This window comes from Felis catus, chromosome C1 (genome assembly GCF_018350175.1).
Source record: "Felis catus isolate Fca126 chromosome C1, F.catus_Fca126_mat1.0, whole genome shotgun sequence".
Lineage (NCBI taxonomy): Eukaryota > Metazoa > Chordata > Mammalia > Carnivora > Felidae > Felis > Felis catus.
In genome coordinates this window covers 149,069,322-149,085,606 of record NC_058375.1, presented here as the reverse complement: position 1 = coordinate 149,085,606, position 16,285 = coordinate 149,069,322, and the positions used below count along the sequence as shown (strand labels likewise).

At 37.5% G+C, this 16,285-nt stretch overlaps 1 protein-coding gene and 1 pseudogene across 6 annotated transcripts in view; both read left to right on the top strand.

The window, feature by feature from the left end:
* The window catches only part of BAZ2B (bromodomain adjacent to zinc finger domain 2B), a 500,560-nt gene that overhangs the window by 139,927 nt on the left and 344,348 nt on the right, over positions 1–16,285 (top strand). The gene's annotated exons all lie outside the window — the stretch shown is intronic.
* Positions 1,156–3,857, top strand: LOC101096087 (annotated as a pseudogene).

The window sequence follows — 16,285 nt, the reverse complement described above, 5'->3', positions numbered from 1 at the left end:
AATTAAATTACTGTATATGCCATTCAGTACTTGACTCTCCCCACATAACTGTTAACTTAAAATATTTGCTTCTGCTTCTTGAGTCTACCTTTGTTACCATAGAAACAGAAGTGGACTAGGGAAATTGGCAAAGCAGCCATCAACTGAAATTAATGAGGAGTCTAATTCTTTACCTGTAGTTGTGTTTAATTTACAACTCCTGTTTTAAAGATATGCAGTGTAAGGTCGGTTGACTAGGAGGAAAAATAACCTGAAACTTAACTCTCATTTGCTTCAGACTTGTTCATTTGTCTAAAAAGCTATTGAGAAAGAGCCTTTCTAACAGCTTGGAAAAGAGCTTTTCATTGTTGTGAATGGTTAGACTACTATCTATTCTGTGCTGCTGTTTATAATGTGCTTTTCATTCATAGGTATTACAATAACACATGTTTTCTAGGGAATGAGATTTGATATTATGTGATATAAGCCTACTGTGGTCAATATATTTTCACACATACTATTTAAGTGAACCCTGAAAAATACAGATCTTAAATTCTGAGAAGGTATTGAAAATATTATTAGATGTAGTTAAGACTGTTACTTATCATGTCAAGAAATAAATGTTTTAAAATAAGCTTTTATTTTAATTTAATTTTTTAATGTTTACTTATTTTTGAGAGAGAGAGAGCATGAGAGGCAGAGGGGCAGAGAGTGAAGGAGACACAGAATCTAAAGTAGGCTCCAGGCTCTGAGCTGTCAGCACAGAGCCCCACGTGGGGCTTAAACTCACGAGTTGTGAGATCATGACCTGAGCCGAAGTCTGATGCTTAACTGACTGAACCACACAGGTCCCCCTAAAATCAACTTTTAAAATGTAAAATGTTGGGGTGCCTGGGTGGCTGAGTCAGTTGAGTGTCTGACCCTTTTTTCTTTTAGAAGGTAAGCGATTTATTTATATTTTTTAAATGTTTATTAATTTTGAGAGACAGAGAGAGAGAGAGAGCATGTGAGCGAGCAGTGGAGGGGCAGAGAGAATCCTAAGCAGGGATTAACTTAACTGATTGAGCCACCCAGGCACCCCGAGCAACTCAGCTCAGGTCATGATCTCATGGTTCGTGGGATGGAGCCCTGAGTTGGGCTCTATGCTGTGAGCTTGGGATTCTTTCTCTCTCCTTCTCTCTCTGTCCTTCCCCTACTTGCACACTCACACTGTTTCTCTCTCTCCCTCTCAGAAGAAATAAACATTAAAAAAAATAGTAAGACTTGAATGTCAGAATTACTCCTTGATCCATTGGCTACAGAATGGATATTGTATTAGCAAGCATGACAGCAGCATGAGAGCTCTGTAGTGACCAGGTGCATGGTCAATGAGCAGTAATACTTTGAAAAGAATCTTTTTTTTGAGGAATAGTTCTCAACAGTGGGCTTAATTCAGTACACAATGTTTTAAACAGATGTGCTATCATCCAGGCTTTATTGTTTCATTTATAGAGCATAGGCAGAGTAGATGTAGCGTAATTCTTAAGGGCCTAGGAGTTTGGGAATGGCAAATCAGTATTGGCTTCAACTTCAAGTCACCAGCTGTGTTAGTCCCTAACAAGAGTCAATCTGTCCTTTCAAGGTTTGAAGCCAGATATTGACTTCTCTCTAGCAGTGAAAGTCCTAGATGACATCTTCCAATTGAAGGCTATTTGTCTACATTGAAAAATATGTTGTTTAATGTAGGCATCTTCTTTAATTCTCTTAGATCTTCTGGATAACTTGCTGCAGCTTCTACATCAGCACTTGCTGCTTCACCTGATGCTTTTATGTTATGAAGATGGCTTCTTTCCTTAAATCTCATGAGCCAACCTCTGCTAGCTTCCAGCATTTCTTCTGTGACCTCCTCTCCTCTCAGTCTTCATACAATTGAAGAGTTAGTGCCTTGCACTGGATTAGGCTTTGGCTTAAAGGGATTTTATGACTGGTTTGATCTTCTGTCCAAATCACTAAAACTTTCTCCATATCAGTAATAATGTGGTTTCACTTCTTATCATTCATGTGTTCTTTAGAGTAGCAGTTTTAATTTCTTTCAAGAACTTTTCCTCTACATTTACAACTTGGCTGTTTGGCACAAGAGCCCTAATTTTCGGCCTGCCTCAGCTTTCAACATGCCTTCATCATTAAGCGTAATCATTTTTGCTTTCAATTTAAAGTAGGAGACATTCCTTTCCCTTTAACACTTAGACGCCATTGTAAGGTTATTAATGGTCTAATTTCTATATTGTTGTGTCTTGGGGAATAGGCCCAAGTTGAAAGAAGGAGACAGGAGTTCTGTCCATCAGTGGAGCAATCAGAACACATCCAACGTTTATTAAGTTCATCATCTTGTATGGGCATGGTTCATGGCACCTCAAAACAATTATGATCATAACATCAAAGATCACTGATCACAGATCACTATAACAAATACTATGATAATGAAAAAGTTTGAAATAGGGTATTTACAGTGGGGCGTGGGCTGGGATCTTCCACTTGGGTCATCCTTTGTGCCCACACGTGTCTATGGCCCCGATGTTGCCTCTGCTGTACTGAGTGCCTCATGATCTGGGCTCCCTAGCGTTCCCAGCTTTTGGGGGGGGGCTCTGTGACCAGCCCAGCCCCTCTGCCTTGGCCTCTGCTGCAGCCATGCCTGGCCTTGTATGGGGCACTTGAGGCCTCCTCACCTGCAGATGGGCTGGATCAGCAGGGCCTCCTAAGCTCTCCGGGGCCCTGTGGCTGCAGCTGCCGCATGCTGCACAACCAGGAAGACAAAGCTTTTGTTGCATCCCTGGATGATGAAATTAAGGAGAAAAAAGATACAGAAGCATTAAGTCCCTCCCCAAGATGTCTGGAGGTTAGGAGCTTGGAAGTGAATGGGACAGAAGTCAAATTAATGTGGAAAGTTGCTGAAGAAGAGATCACTGTCACTTTCAACATTAACAATAGCATCCTGCCAACATCTGATGGGGAGGAGGATCCTTCCCTGAGGGAGAAGGTTGAAGAACAGGAACCTGAATTGTCCACTCCTAATTTCATGGTTGAAGTTATAAAGAATGCTGGTAAGAAGGCCCTATTCCTGGACTGTCACTATCCAGAAGATGAGGTTGGGCAAGAAGAGGAGGACGACGGCGACATTTTCTCCATCAGTGAGGTGAGCTTTTAGTCCATTGGCGAATCTGCATGGAAGAACACAAATTACACACTCAACACCAATTCCTTGGGCTGGGCCTTATATAACTACCTGATGGATTTCGTGGCAGCCAGAGGGGTGGATAACACTTTTGCAGGTGAGTTGGTGGAGCTCAGCACTGCCTGGGGAGCACCAGGAATACATTGCTTTTCTCGAAGGTCTCAGAAGTTTTGCCAAGAGCCAGTAGAACAGACAAGACGTTGAACATCTTAGATTTATAGTAGGCTTTGGCCAGGAAACAAACCTACTCTGAAGTCAGACACACACGTATTCTGAGATGGTTTTCATCTCATTCATTATCACTGAAAATAATTCGAACTTAAACAGTCTTGTAAATAATTACAGTAGAGGATGATAAATGCATCAGAAAAATTAGATTTAATGTAAAGAGGTAGCTCTGAAAAAGGTAAATGTGAGATGGGTAATATTTTAGGGAGAAAGTCACCATATTGTTCTACTCTGAAGGCAAGGGCTGCATTTTATCATCTAAAAGTTACATATTTATAACACATAGCCCTGGACCTTAAAATTGGTAATATAGTTGGGGTACCTGGGTGGCTCAGTTGGTTGAGCATCTGACTTCGGCTCCGGTCATGTTCTCACAGTCTGTGGGTTCAAGCCCTGCATCGGGGCTGTGCTGACAGCTCAGAGCCTGGAGCCCGCTTCGGATTCTGTGCTCTCTCTGCTCCTCTCCCACACATGTTCTGTCTCTCTCTCTCTCTCTCTCAAAAATGAATAAACATTAAACAAATACTGGTAATATAGTCATAGTCAATAAATATTAGTGATTAAACAAGTTGAAATCTTAGCAGATTTTTGAAGAATTAATTGAAATATGTTCACGTGGGCAAAATGGGAAAGCACAGTGCTAGCAAATAATATTGGAAAATCAGGCTAGCAAGTGATGAAGAATCTTGCAGGTAATGGGACATTAGTGAGGGTTTTTTTTTTTTTTTTCGTTAAGTTTTTAGAAAGGAGGAGAGGGACATGATTAGATTTAGTCAGGTTTAGGCTTTAGAAAAGGATCTCTACTGGCGTTGTGGAAGATGTAATTGAGGGAAAAGAGAGAGGGAAGTTATCTTTTCTTAGTAATGAATTTCAACACGTAAAACCTTGTAGGATCAAAATTTAACTGAACATCTAAATTCAAGCTTTTACACATTAATTTATATTATTTAGTTTTAGAGTTTATATTATCCCAGTCTAAATATATTTTATGTTGAATAGTTTTAATTTTTCAATATATTTTTAGTTATCCTTATGATACGTTTTAATATTCAAAATGATCAATTCATATATACTAGTGGTATTTGGATACATATCAGGGAGAATAGTTAGTGAACTTGCTTATTTTTTTTTTTTTTTTAAGTAGGAAATTTATAAGCCTGAAGTTGATGAACTTGTTCAGCTGGAGATTAGTTAACACCTTTAAGGTAGCTTAATAATAAGCTTAGCAGCAATTTGCCAAAAAAAATTCTGAATTGTATGTAGAATTAGGTGATTTGATTACTTCCATTCAGCAGATTTGTATATAGTCCAGCACCTTCCACACACACAAAAAACAAAACAAAATGAAGGCAGATATTTTCAAGGTTTAAGTAATACTTTTAGTCTTGATCTTCACAAATCCTTTTTTGCTGTAGCAGATGTAAACTTCTAATCATGCTATAATTACCACAAACTCTAGATCATCAATAAATTAACAATTGGCAGTGGGTTTTCAAGTTTAATATGGTATTTTAATAATAAGGCTGTAATTGTGAAATAAGTATAGTATCCTAAAAATAATAACCTGCATCTTTACCACACATAAAATCATTTATTAAATATATTTAAATTCTGGGTATTAAATCTGCTTTACTCATACTTAATTGAGAAGTTTGTGAGTGAACAACATAAGGGTGACTTTTGCTAAAAATACAGAATGAGTAGGCATGCAAGGGAAAAAGTCATTTATTTAGGCCAAGGTTTTGAAAAGACAGTTATTTTTTTTTAAGTTTTTTTATTTTTTTAAGTAATCTCTATATCCTGTGTGGGACTCAAACTCACAACTCCAAGATCAAGAGTCACATGCTCTTCAGACTGAGCCAGCCAGGCACCCTTAAAAAGATTAATCTTAAGTAAGCATTCAGGTAGCAAGCAGGTCACAAGTGGTAAGATTTCTGATAAGAGAGAGACGAGGAAAACTGAAAGAAGTCTTATTGCTTCCATTAAGCACAGGGACAAAGTCTAGTTCATTTAATTCGGACATCACTTGTACTACAGTTACAAAACTAATACATAGGAAATACCTAATTGATTTTTTTAGATGATTCTGAGTATTAGGAAAAAAGACAGAGTCTTATTGAAGGAGGAAGGGAAAGTATGTTAACCATTTTATCTGGAATATTTCTAATATGGATACTTAAATTTTAAAAAATGATTTCTAATTATTATTTGCTGAATTTACAGTAACAGAAACTTCTTATCCAATGCAAGTTGGAGGTGATAGCTATTCATTTAATCAAAACAGTCAAAATGGGAAATCATTAAAAATATATATACATATATAATAGACATTTATTTTTTTGAAATTTTGTTTTAATGTTTATTAGTAAGAGACAGAGTGAGCACAAGTGGGGCAGCAGCAGAGAGAGAGGGAGACACAGAATTGAAGCCTGCTCCAGGCTCTGAGCTGTCGGCACAGAGCCCGACGTGGGGCTCGAACTCATGGACTGTGAGACCATAACCTGAGCTGAAGTCGGATGCTTAATGGACTGAGCCACCCAGGCACTCCAAAACATTTACTTTTTTCAATGTAAGCTGTTAATAACTCAAACTTTCACATTCATTTGTGATTTCAAAAAAAAATTTTTTTTAATGTTTTTATTTATTTTTGAGACAGAGACAGAGCATGATCAGGGAAGGGGCAGAGAGAGAGAGAGAGAGAGAGAGAGAGAGAGAGAGAGAGAATCCTAAGCAGGCTCCAGGCCCTGAGCTGTCAGCACAGAGCCTGACACGGGGCTCGAACTCATAGACCATGAGATCATGACCCTACTGACTGAGCCACCCAGGTGCCCCAATTGTGATTTTTTTTTTTTTAATCTGTCTGTTGGGTGGGAGGAGAGGGAGTAAATTTGTACTTTTTATTTAAGGATTGATTCCCTAAGTGGAAATCATTGTCTTTCCTGAACCCACGCTTCCAAAATAAAAGTTTATTATCAGATTCTTTAAAGTAGAAAGAACCTAGATACTTTTTTTTAAATTTTATTTTAGTTAACATAGAGTGCAGTATTGGTTTCAGGGGTAGAATTCAGTGATTCATCACTTACATTTAACACCCAGTGCTCATCACAAGTGCCCTCCTTCATACCCATTACCCATCTAGCCCATCTCCCACCCACCTACCTCACTCTATCAACCCTCAGTTTGTTCTCTTTTATTTTTTGTGGTTTGTTTCCCTCTCTCCTGTTTTTCTTCCCTCTTCCCATATGTCCATTTGTTTTGTTTCTCACATTCCCCATAGGAGTGAAATCATATGGTCTTTGGCTTTCTCTGATTTATTTTACTTAACATAATGTTGTTATGAATGGCATGTCGTTATGAATGGCAAGATTTCATTCTTTATGATCACTGAGTAATATTCCATTGTATTTGTATACCATCTCTTTATTCATCAGTTGATGGATATTTGGGCTCTCTCCATAGTTTGGCTACTGTTGGTAATGCTGCTGTAAACATTGGGGTGCATGTACCCCTTTGTATCTGTATTTTTTGTGTTCTTTGGGTAAATACCTAAGAGTGCAATTGCTGGATTGTAGGGTAGGTCTATTTTTAGTTTTTTGAGGAAACTCCATACTGTTCCCTAGAGTGGCTGCACCAAGAACTTACATTCTTACAAAGCTTTCTGGGTGCACAGTCCCTATATATATTTATGATGTTTTCTGTCAGTATATATGCTTATCTTACCTTGTCTAATTAACAGTAACTTTAAGAAAACAAATATTTTTATCAAGTTTTTCAGAAGCATTCAATTTTCAGGGAAATAACCTTTTTTTGCACTCATTTCATTGTTTTATGTTGTAATTAATGAAATAACATAAATACAGTATCAAATATTACTAGCCTAATACAATTCAGAACAAACAAGATTTCCTAGGTATGCAAATCAAATAGTGGGAGCAAAAATACGGCCAACTAGAAAGAGAAAGAAATAGTTGCCGGTAAGATTTTTGCTTTTGCAAAGCTTGTTTGTTCCATGTACCTAGTATTTATTACGCAATCCATCATCAAATCAAATAATCTTTGAGACGTATCTCAAAGAGATCTGCCCAGAGGTAGGTACACTTGCCTTTCCGCTCCCCCATAATCCCTCTTGTTTTCGTATAGTTGCTTCATATTACTCACCTGTCTCCCTCTTGAATCATCATGTTTCCCCTTCTTGGATTATTACTACAACATACTAGGGAAAAAAGATACTTCTTTTCATTTCTTTCATTATTTACATAAATTCTCTGCTTGTCACTCAGCTCTCTTGAATTTGCTACCTATAATGCTCTCCTGCCATTCTTCCTTATTCTGGCCTTAGTCATGCTTTTGCTTCACATCAGCTCCACAAAACTGTTATTGCCAGTGTTCGTGATGACTTCTGTGACTTCAGTCAGTTCTCAGTTCTCACTTTTTAACAAGACTTGTAGGATTTAACAAAGTTTGTCACTCTATCCTCCTTTAAATGTTCTTTTTCTTTTGCCTTCCACAATTTTCTTATTTTGTTTTTCCTCCTAGTTTTCTGTTTTCCCTTTCTTTGCTGGTTTCTCTTCATCTCTCCACCCATGCCCCAGGCCTCACTCCTTGCACAACTTCTGTTCTTTCACTGTAATCACTTTCTTGGTGAAATAATTCAATCCTTGGATTTAGATAGCATTGAAATGCTAATGACTCCCAAAGTTGCTTATTCCATTTTTTGAGGGGAGTTTTCCTATTGAAATATAATTGATGTATAATGTTATATTAGTTTAATGATACTTATGTATGATGTGAAATAATTACCCCGTTAAGTCTGGTTAACATCTATCACCGTACATAGTTACAAAATGTTTTTTCTTGTGATAAAAACTTTTAAGATATATTCCCCTAGCAACTTTCAAATATGCAATATAATTTACTATCTATAGTCACCACGCTGTATTACATCTCATGACTTACTTATTTTGTAACTGCAAGTTTGCAACTTTTGACTTCCTTACCCATGTCACCTATTCCCCTCCTGCCACTGGCAACCATCAATCTGTTCTATCAGCTTGTGGGGTTATTTGTTTGTTTTTAAGATTCTACATGTCAGTGAGATGATACCATATTTGTCTTTCTCTGACTTATTTCACTTAGCATAATGCCCTTGAGGTCCATCCACTTTGTCACAAATGGCAGTATTTCTGTTTTATGGTGGAGTAATATTTCCTTGTACATACGAACATTTTCTTTGTCCATTCATCCATCGGTACATACTTTGGTTGCTTCTTGACTATTGTAAGTAATGCTGCTGTGAACATGGGGGTGCATATATCTTTTTGAGTTAGTATTTTTTACTGTCTTCTAATGAATACCCAGAACTGGAATTGCTAGACCACATGGTAGCTCAATTTTTCATTCTTTGAGGAAGCTCCATACTGGTTTCCATAGTGGCTGCACCAATTTACTTTTTTTTTTTTTTTTTGTAAAGTTTATTTATTTATTTTGAGAGAGACAGCACTCGAGCAGGGAAGGGGCAGAGAAAGAGGGAGAATGTTAAGCAGGCTCCCTGGTATCAGCACTAATCCCACACAGGGCTCAAACTCACAAAACCCTGAGGTCATGACCTGAGCTGAAATCAAGAGCCAGGCTGTAACAAGGCCACCCAGGCGCCTTGCATCAATTTAAATTGTTAACCAACAGTACACGAGCGTTCCATTTTCTGTTCATCCTTGTCAATACTTGTTATTTCTTGGATTTTTTGGATAATAGCCATTTTTTAAATTTTTTTTTTTTTTTTTTTTTTTTTTGAAGGAGAGAGCGACAAAGCATGAGTCGGGGAGGGGCAGGGAGAGAGGGAGACACAGAATCCGAAGCAAGCTCCAGGCTCTGAGTTGGAAGCACAGAGCCCGAGGACGCGGGGCTCTAACCCGTGAACTGTGAGATCATGACCTGAGCCGTAGTTGGAGGCTTAACAGACTGAGCCACCCAGGCGCTGCTCCTTTTTTTTTTTTTTTTTTTTTTTTTTTTTTTTATGTTTGTTTATTTTTGAGAGAGAGAGAGAGAGACAGAGACAGAGACCCAGTGTGAGTGGGGGAGGGGCAGAGAGAGAGGGAAACACAGAATCCAAAGCAGGCGCCAGGCTCTGAGCTGTCAGCACAGAACCTGACGTAGGTAGGGCTTGAATTCAGGGACCACGAGATCATGACCAGAGCCAAAGTCGGCCGCTTAACCAACTGAGCCACCCGGATGCCCCCTGATAATGGCCATTCTAACAGATGTGAGGTGTACTTCATTTTGGTTTTGATTTGCATCATTCTGATGATCCTTGATGTTGAGACACCTGTTGGCTATCTGCATATCTTTTTGAAAAAAATACTCAGATCCTCTGCCCATTTTTTAATTAGATTTTTTTTTTTTTTTTTTTTTTTTTTTTTTTTTTACTATTGAGTTGTAGTTCTTCCTATATTTTGGATGTTAACTTCTTACCAGATATATGATTTGTAAATATTTTCTCCCACGCAGTAGGTTGCCGTTTCATTTTTTTTTAAAGTTTATTTATTTATTTTGAGAGAGAGTGTGGATGGGGGAGGGGCAGAGAGAGAGGGAGAGAGAGGGTCCCAAGCAGTCTCCGCTCTGTCAGCATGGACGAACTGTGAGATCACAGCCTGAGCTGAAACCAAGAGCCAAAGGCTCAACTGACTGAGCCACCCAGGTGCCCCCTCTTTTTTTTTTTTTTTTTAATGATGGTTTCCTTTTCTGTATAGAAGCTTATTAGTTTGATTTAGTTCTATGTGTTTACTTTTGCACCTGTTGCCTTTGATTTTGGTGTCAAATCTAAAAAATGATTGTTAAAGTCAATCTCAAGGAGCTTACCACCTTTGTTTTCTTCTAGCACTTTTGTGGTTTTAGGTCTTATGTTCAAGTCTTTAATCCATTTTGAGGTGATTTTTGTATATGTTGTAAGATAGTGATCCAATTACTTTCTTTTGCATGTAGCCATCCAGTTTTCCCCATACCATTTTTTGAAGAGATTGTCCTTTCCCCATTGTATATTCTTGCTTCCTTTGTCATAAATTAGTTGGCCATATATGCATGAATTTATTTCTGGGCTTTCTATTCTGTACCATTGATCTGCGTGTCTTGGTTTGTTTTTAATGTCAATATTCTACTGTTTTGATTTCTATAGTTTTGTAATACAGTTTGAAACCAGGAAGTGTGATGCCTCCAGCTTTGTTCTTCTTTCTCAAGATTGTTTTGGCTATTTGGAGTCTTTTGTAGTTCCATATGTATTTTAGGATCTGTTTGTTCCATTTCTGTGAAAAATGCTATGGGAATTTAAATAGGGATTTCATTGAACTGCAGGTTGCTTTAAGTAGCATAGAACATTTTAACAATATTAATTCCTCCAATCCATAACTATGGAATATTTCTTCCATTTATTTGTGTCTTCTCCAGTGTCTTACAGTTTTTAGTGTACAGGTCTTTCACCTCTTTGGCTAAGTTCCTTGGCTTTTTTTTTTTTTCTCTTTTATGTAGTTGTAAATGGGATTCTTTTCTTAATTTCTTTTTGTGATAGTTTGTTATTTGTGAATAGAAATTCAACAGCTTTTGTATATTGATTTTGAATCCTGCAACTTTACTAAATTTATTTATTACTTCTAGTAGTTTTTTGGTGCAGTCTTTAGTGTTTTCTATTTATAATATCTTGTCATCAGCAAATAGAGACAGGTTTACTTTTCCATTTCCTATTTGGATGCCTATTATTTCTTTTTCTTGCCTAATTGCTCTGGCTAGAGTTTTCAAACTATGTTGAATAGAAGTGAGGAGAATGGTCATACTTGTCTCTCTTTTGCCTTGTTTCTTTTTTTTTTTTTTTTTCTTTTGCCTTGTTTCTGATCTTAGAGGAAAAAGTTTTAGCTTTCACCATTGAGAATGATGTTTGCTGTGGGATTGTCAGATATGGCCTTTATTATGTTGAGGTACATTCCCTTTATACCCATTTTGTTGAGATTTTTTTAATCAAAAATGGATGTTGAATTTTGTCAAATGCTTTTTCTATATCTATTAAGAGAATCATGATTTGTATCCTTCATTGTATTAATGTGGTGTATTATGTGATTGATATGTGAATATTGCAGCATCCATGTATCCCAGGGATACATCCCACTTGATCATTGTGTATGATCCTTTTAATATATTGTTTATTTTGGTTTGTTATTTTTTAAGTTTATTTGCTTATTTATTTTTATTAATTTTATTTATTTTTTTAAATTTACATCCAAATTAGTTAGCATATAGTGCAATAATGCTTTCAGGAGTAGATTCCTTAGTGCCCCTTACCCATTTAGCCCATCCCCCCCCTCCCACAACCCCTCCTGTAACCCTCTGTTTGTTCTCCATATTTATGAGTCTCTTCTGTTTTGTTCCCCTCCCTGTTTTTGTATTATTTTTGTTTCCCTTCCCTTATGTTCATCTGTTTTGTCTCTTAAAGTCCTCATATGACTGCAAGTCATAGGATTTTTGTCTTTCTCTAACTAATTTCACTTAGCATAATACCCTTCAGTTCCATCCACGTAGTTGCAAATGGCAAGATTTCGTTCTTTTTGATTGCTAAGTAATACTCCCTTTGTGTGTGTGTGTGTGTGTGTGTGTGTGTGTGTGTGTGTGTGTGTGTTTGTATACACCACACCTTCTTATCCATTCATCCATTGATGGACATTTGGGCTCTTTCCATACTTCGGCTTTTGTTGATAGTGCTGCTATAAACATTGGGGTGCATATGCCCCTTCAAAACAACACACCTGTATCCCTTGGATAAATAGCTAGTAGTGCAATTGCTGGGTTGATTTTGGTTTGTTATTGTGTTGAGGATTTTTGCATCTCTGTTCGTCAGATATATTGGCCTATAATTTTCATTTCTTCTAGTGTCCTTGTTTGATTTTGTTATCAGGGTGATGCTGGCCTCATAAGATGAATTTGGGAGTGTTTCCTCCTCCTCTTCTATTTTTTTGGAAGAGTTTAAGAAGGTCATTTTCTTTTTTCTTAATGGAATAAATTTATAAACCTGGAGTTTTTTCCCCCCTAAACTGAAACTCTCATACCAACTGCTTTCTTGGCACTTATGCCTTCATGTTTATGAGGCATCTCAAACTTAAGATTCTCAGTGTTAAAGTTGGAGGACTGACATTACCCAACTTTAATACGTATAATAAACCTACAGTAATCAAGGCAGTATGGTATTGGCACAAGAATAGACAGATCAGTGGAACAGATTGGAAAACCCAGAAATAGATCTACATCAGCATAAGCAATTGATGTTTGACAAAGCAAGGCAGTAATAAAATGACGCAAAGATAGTCTTTTCAGAAAATGGTGCTGTAATAACTGGACATCCACATGCAAAAATGAATCTAGACACTGACTTTACATCCTTTACAAAAATTAACCTAAAATGAATTACATACCTAAAAATTAGAAGGCAGAACTCGGGCACCTGAGTGGCTCAGTCAGTTAAGCATCTGACTCTTGATTTCTACTCAGGTCATGATCTCATAGGTTTGTGGGTTCATGCCCTACATCAGGTTCTGTATTGTCAGTGCAAAGCCTGCTTGGTATTCTTTCTCCCTTCCTCTCTCTCTCTCTCTCTCTCTCTCTTTTTCTCTGCCCCTCCTTGGTCTCTCTCTCAAAGAAATAAACTTATAAGAAAAAAGAAAAGAAATGAGTTTGAGTCCCATGTCGGCCTCTGCACTGATGGCACAGACCCTGCTTGGGATTTTCCTCTTCCCTCTCTCTCTCTCTCTGCCCCTTCCTGGCTTGCTCTCTCTCTCTCTCTCTCTCTCTCTCTCAAAAAAAAAAAAAAACATAAAATAAATAAATAAATAAATAAATAAAAACAAAAAACAAAACAAAATAAAAAACCTCAACAATAAGAAAACAACCTAATTTTATTTTATTTTTTTTCAAATGTTTATTTTTGAGAGAGAGAGTATGCGAGCAGGGCACAGAGAGAGGGAGACAGAGAATCCAAAGCAGGCTTTGTGCGATTAGCACAGAGCCTGATGCAGGGCTCAAACTCACAAATCATGATACTGTGACCTGAGCCAATGTCAGACACTTAACCAACTGAGCCACACAGGTGCCCCTAAACAACCTAATTTTAAAAGAGCCCAAAGATCTTGAAGCTCACCAAAGAAATCATGGTGGCAAATAAACACATTAAAATGCCTACATCATATGTCATCAGGGAAATGCAATCTGAATCAACAATGATATACTACTACACACCTATTAAATTGTCCAAAATCTAAACACAGACAACATCAAATTATGGAGAGAATTTGAAGCAACAGAAACTCTCATTGATTGCTGGTGGGAATGCAAAATGGTACAGCCACTTTGGAATACAGTTTCACAGTTTCTTACAAAATTAACCATATTCTTACCATACATTTTAGCAATCACTCTCCTTGGCATTTACCCAAATTTGTTGAAAACTTATGTCCACAAAAAAGCCTGAAGTTTCGTTCATGATTGCCAAGACCTGAAAGCAATGCAGATGTCCTCTAGCAGGTGAATGAATAAATAAACTGTGGTACATCCAGAAATGGACTGTTATTCAGTATTACAAAGAAGTGAGTTATCAAGCAATGGAAAGATATATATGGAACCTTAATTGCTTATTACTGAGTGAAAGAAGCCAATCTGAAGAGGCTGCAGACTGTATGATTCCAAATACATGACATTTTGGAAGAGGCAAAACTGGAGATAGTAAAAAGATCAGTGTTTGCTAGAGGTTAGAAGAATGGGAGGAATGAATTAGGTGCAGCACAAAAGGTTTTTAAGGCAGTGAAACTACTCTGTATGATTTTATATTGGTAGACACATGTCATTATATATTTGTCCAAACCCATACGATGTATATACCAACAGCAATCCCTAATGTAAACTGGACTTTGCGTGTTCTTAGGTTGTAACAAATGTACCACTTTGACTATGTTGATAATAGGTATGCATGTTTGGGGCCAAGGAAATCTCTGTACCAACCCATGAGTTCTGCTGCGAACCTAAAACTGCTCTAAAAAATAAAATCTGTAAAAGCAACTAACCAATCAACGAACCCATACATATAACCAGAGTTTTTGCAGTGGCCTACAAGGCCCAACCTGATCTTCCTTACAGGGCCTCATGTCACTTCTTACTACATATACTCTGTATAGTATACTCTGGGCCTAACTACATTAGCCCCCTTGGTACTTCTTGTATAGGTAATAGGTAAAACATTTGCATTTATGGAGCTTCTGGGTGGCTCAGTCAGTTAAGTGTCTGCCTCATGGTTTTGGCTCAGGTCACAATCTCACAGTTTTGTGAGTTCAAGCCCTGTGTCAGGCTCTGTGCTGACAGTGTAGAGCCTAGTTGGGGTTCTCTCTCTCTCCCTCTCTCTCTTCCCCTCCCCCACTTGCATTGTCTATTTCTCTCAAAATAAATAAATAAACTTAAAAAAAAAAAAGAAAAACATTTGCATTTGCTATTCCTTCATATAACCATATGGGTTGTTCTCAGCTCTTTCAAACAATTGCTTCAAAGTATTCTTCCACATGATTCTTTTCTTTAACACCCTAACCCACATTGCAAACTCTCCACCCTGCATTCCCTATCCCTTTTTTGCTGTATTTTTTCCTTTGGCACTTAAGGCTTTCAGATATTTTTATTGTAGTTTTCTTTCCTGAAGAAACCAGAATTATTTTTGTTTTTCTTTCTACCAAAAAATAGCATCTAGACAGCATTTGGCATATGGTGTGCCCTGAATATGTTTTGTGTGTGTGTGTGGGGGGGGGGAATACATGAATCTCATTGTATGATTACTATTGATTTACTCGTCTTTATTCCACTTGACTAAAGCTTCCTGAGAGGCCAGTGCTGCAATTTCTGTGTCTATTTCTTCAGTGTTTAGCACACATTGTTGTATTACATATGTTCAGTTATTAAAAGAATATACTTCTCACTTTACACAGGTATAATCATAACAGAATTACACATTGGATTTTTTTCTTTATGTTATAGGTACATTTTTGGTTGTTATGTGTTCTGCATAATTATATACATTATTTTGTTAACTTTCAAAACTCGTATGAAATCATGCAGGCAAGTCATAAAATAGATAACACTGAAAAATTTTATTGGGTTGATACTCAGTATTACAAGCATTTAAGTTTTCTAACTTGTATTTTTAAAGGCAAGGTCTCAGTGAATATCCTAGTAAATCTTTAATTCAGTGACCTAGAGATGCATCATGTTATAAAAAAAGGCATGAAGTTTAATATTTACAAAAGAGCCAATATATCTCCGTTTTGAAAAGATCCACTTTAAATAGTGTGAACTACTCTAGTGCATCTGTATTTTTTTCTTGGCTACTTGTTTTATTTTAGAAAGGTATGTTTGTACTGGAAAAAGTTAAATCTGTGAAATGTATTCCCCTTCACCCTGCCAATTGCCATTTCCAGGATCACTCTTAAAAACTTTGCTGTGTGGGGTGGTGCCTGGGTGGCTCAGTTGGTTGAGCACCCAACTCTTGATTTTGACTCTGGTCATGGTCCCACAGTTGTGGGATTGAGCCCTGCAGCATGGAGCCTGTTTGGGATTCTCTCTCTCTCTCTCTCTCTCTCCCTCTCTCCCTCTCTCCCTCTCTCCCTCTCTCCCTCTCTCCCTCTCTCCCTCTCTCCCTCTCTCCCTCTCCCTCTCTCCCTCTCCCTCTCCCTCTCCCTCTCCCTCTCTCCCCCTCGCGCTTATGTGCTTTCTTTCTCTGTCCTCCACTCCTGTGCTCTCTCTTTCTCTCTCTAAAAAAATAAAAACAAAAAAGTTTGCTGTGTATTCTTTCAGAACTTTTTG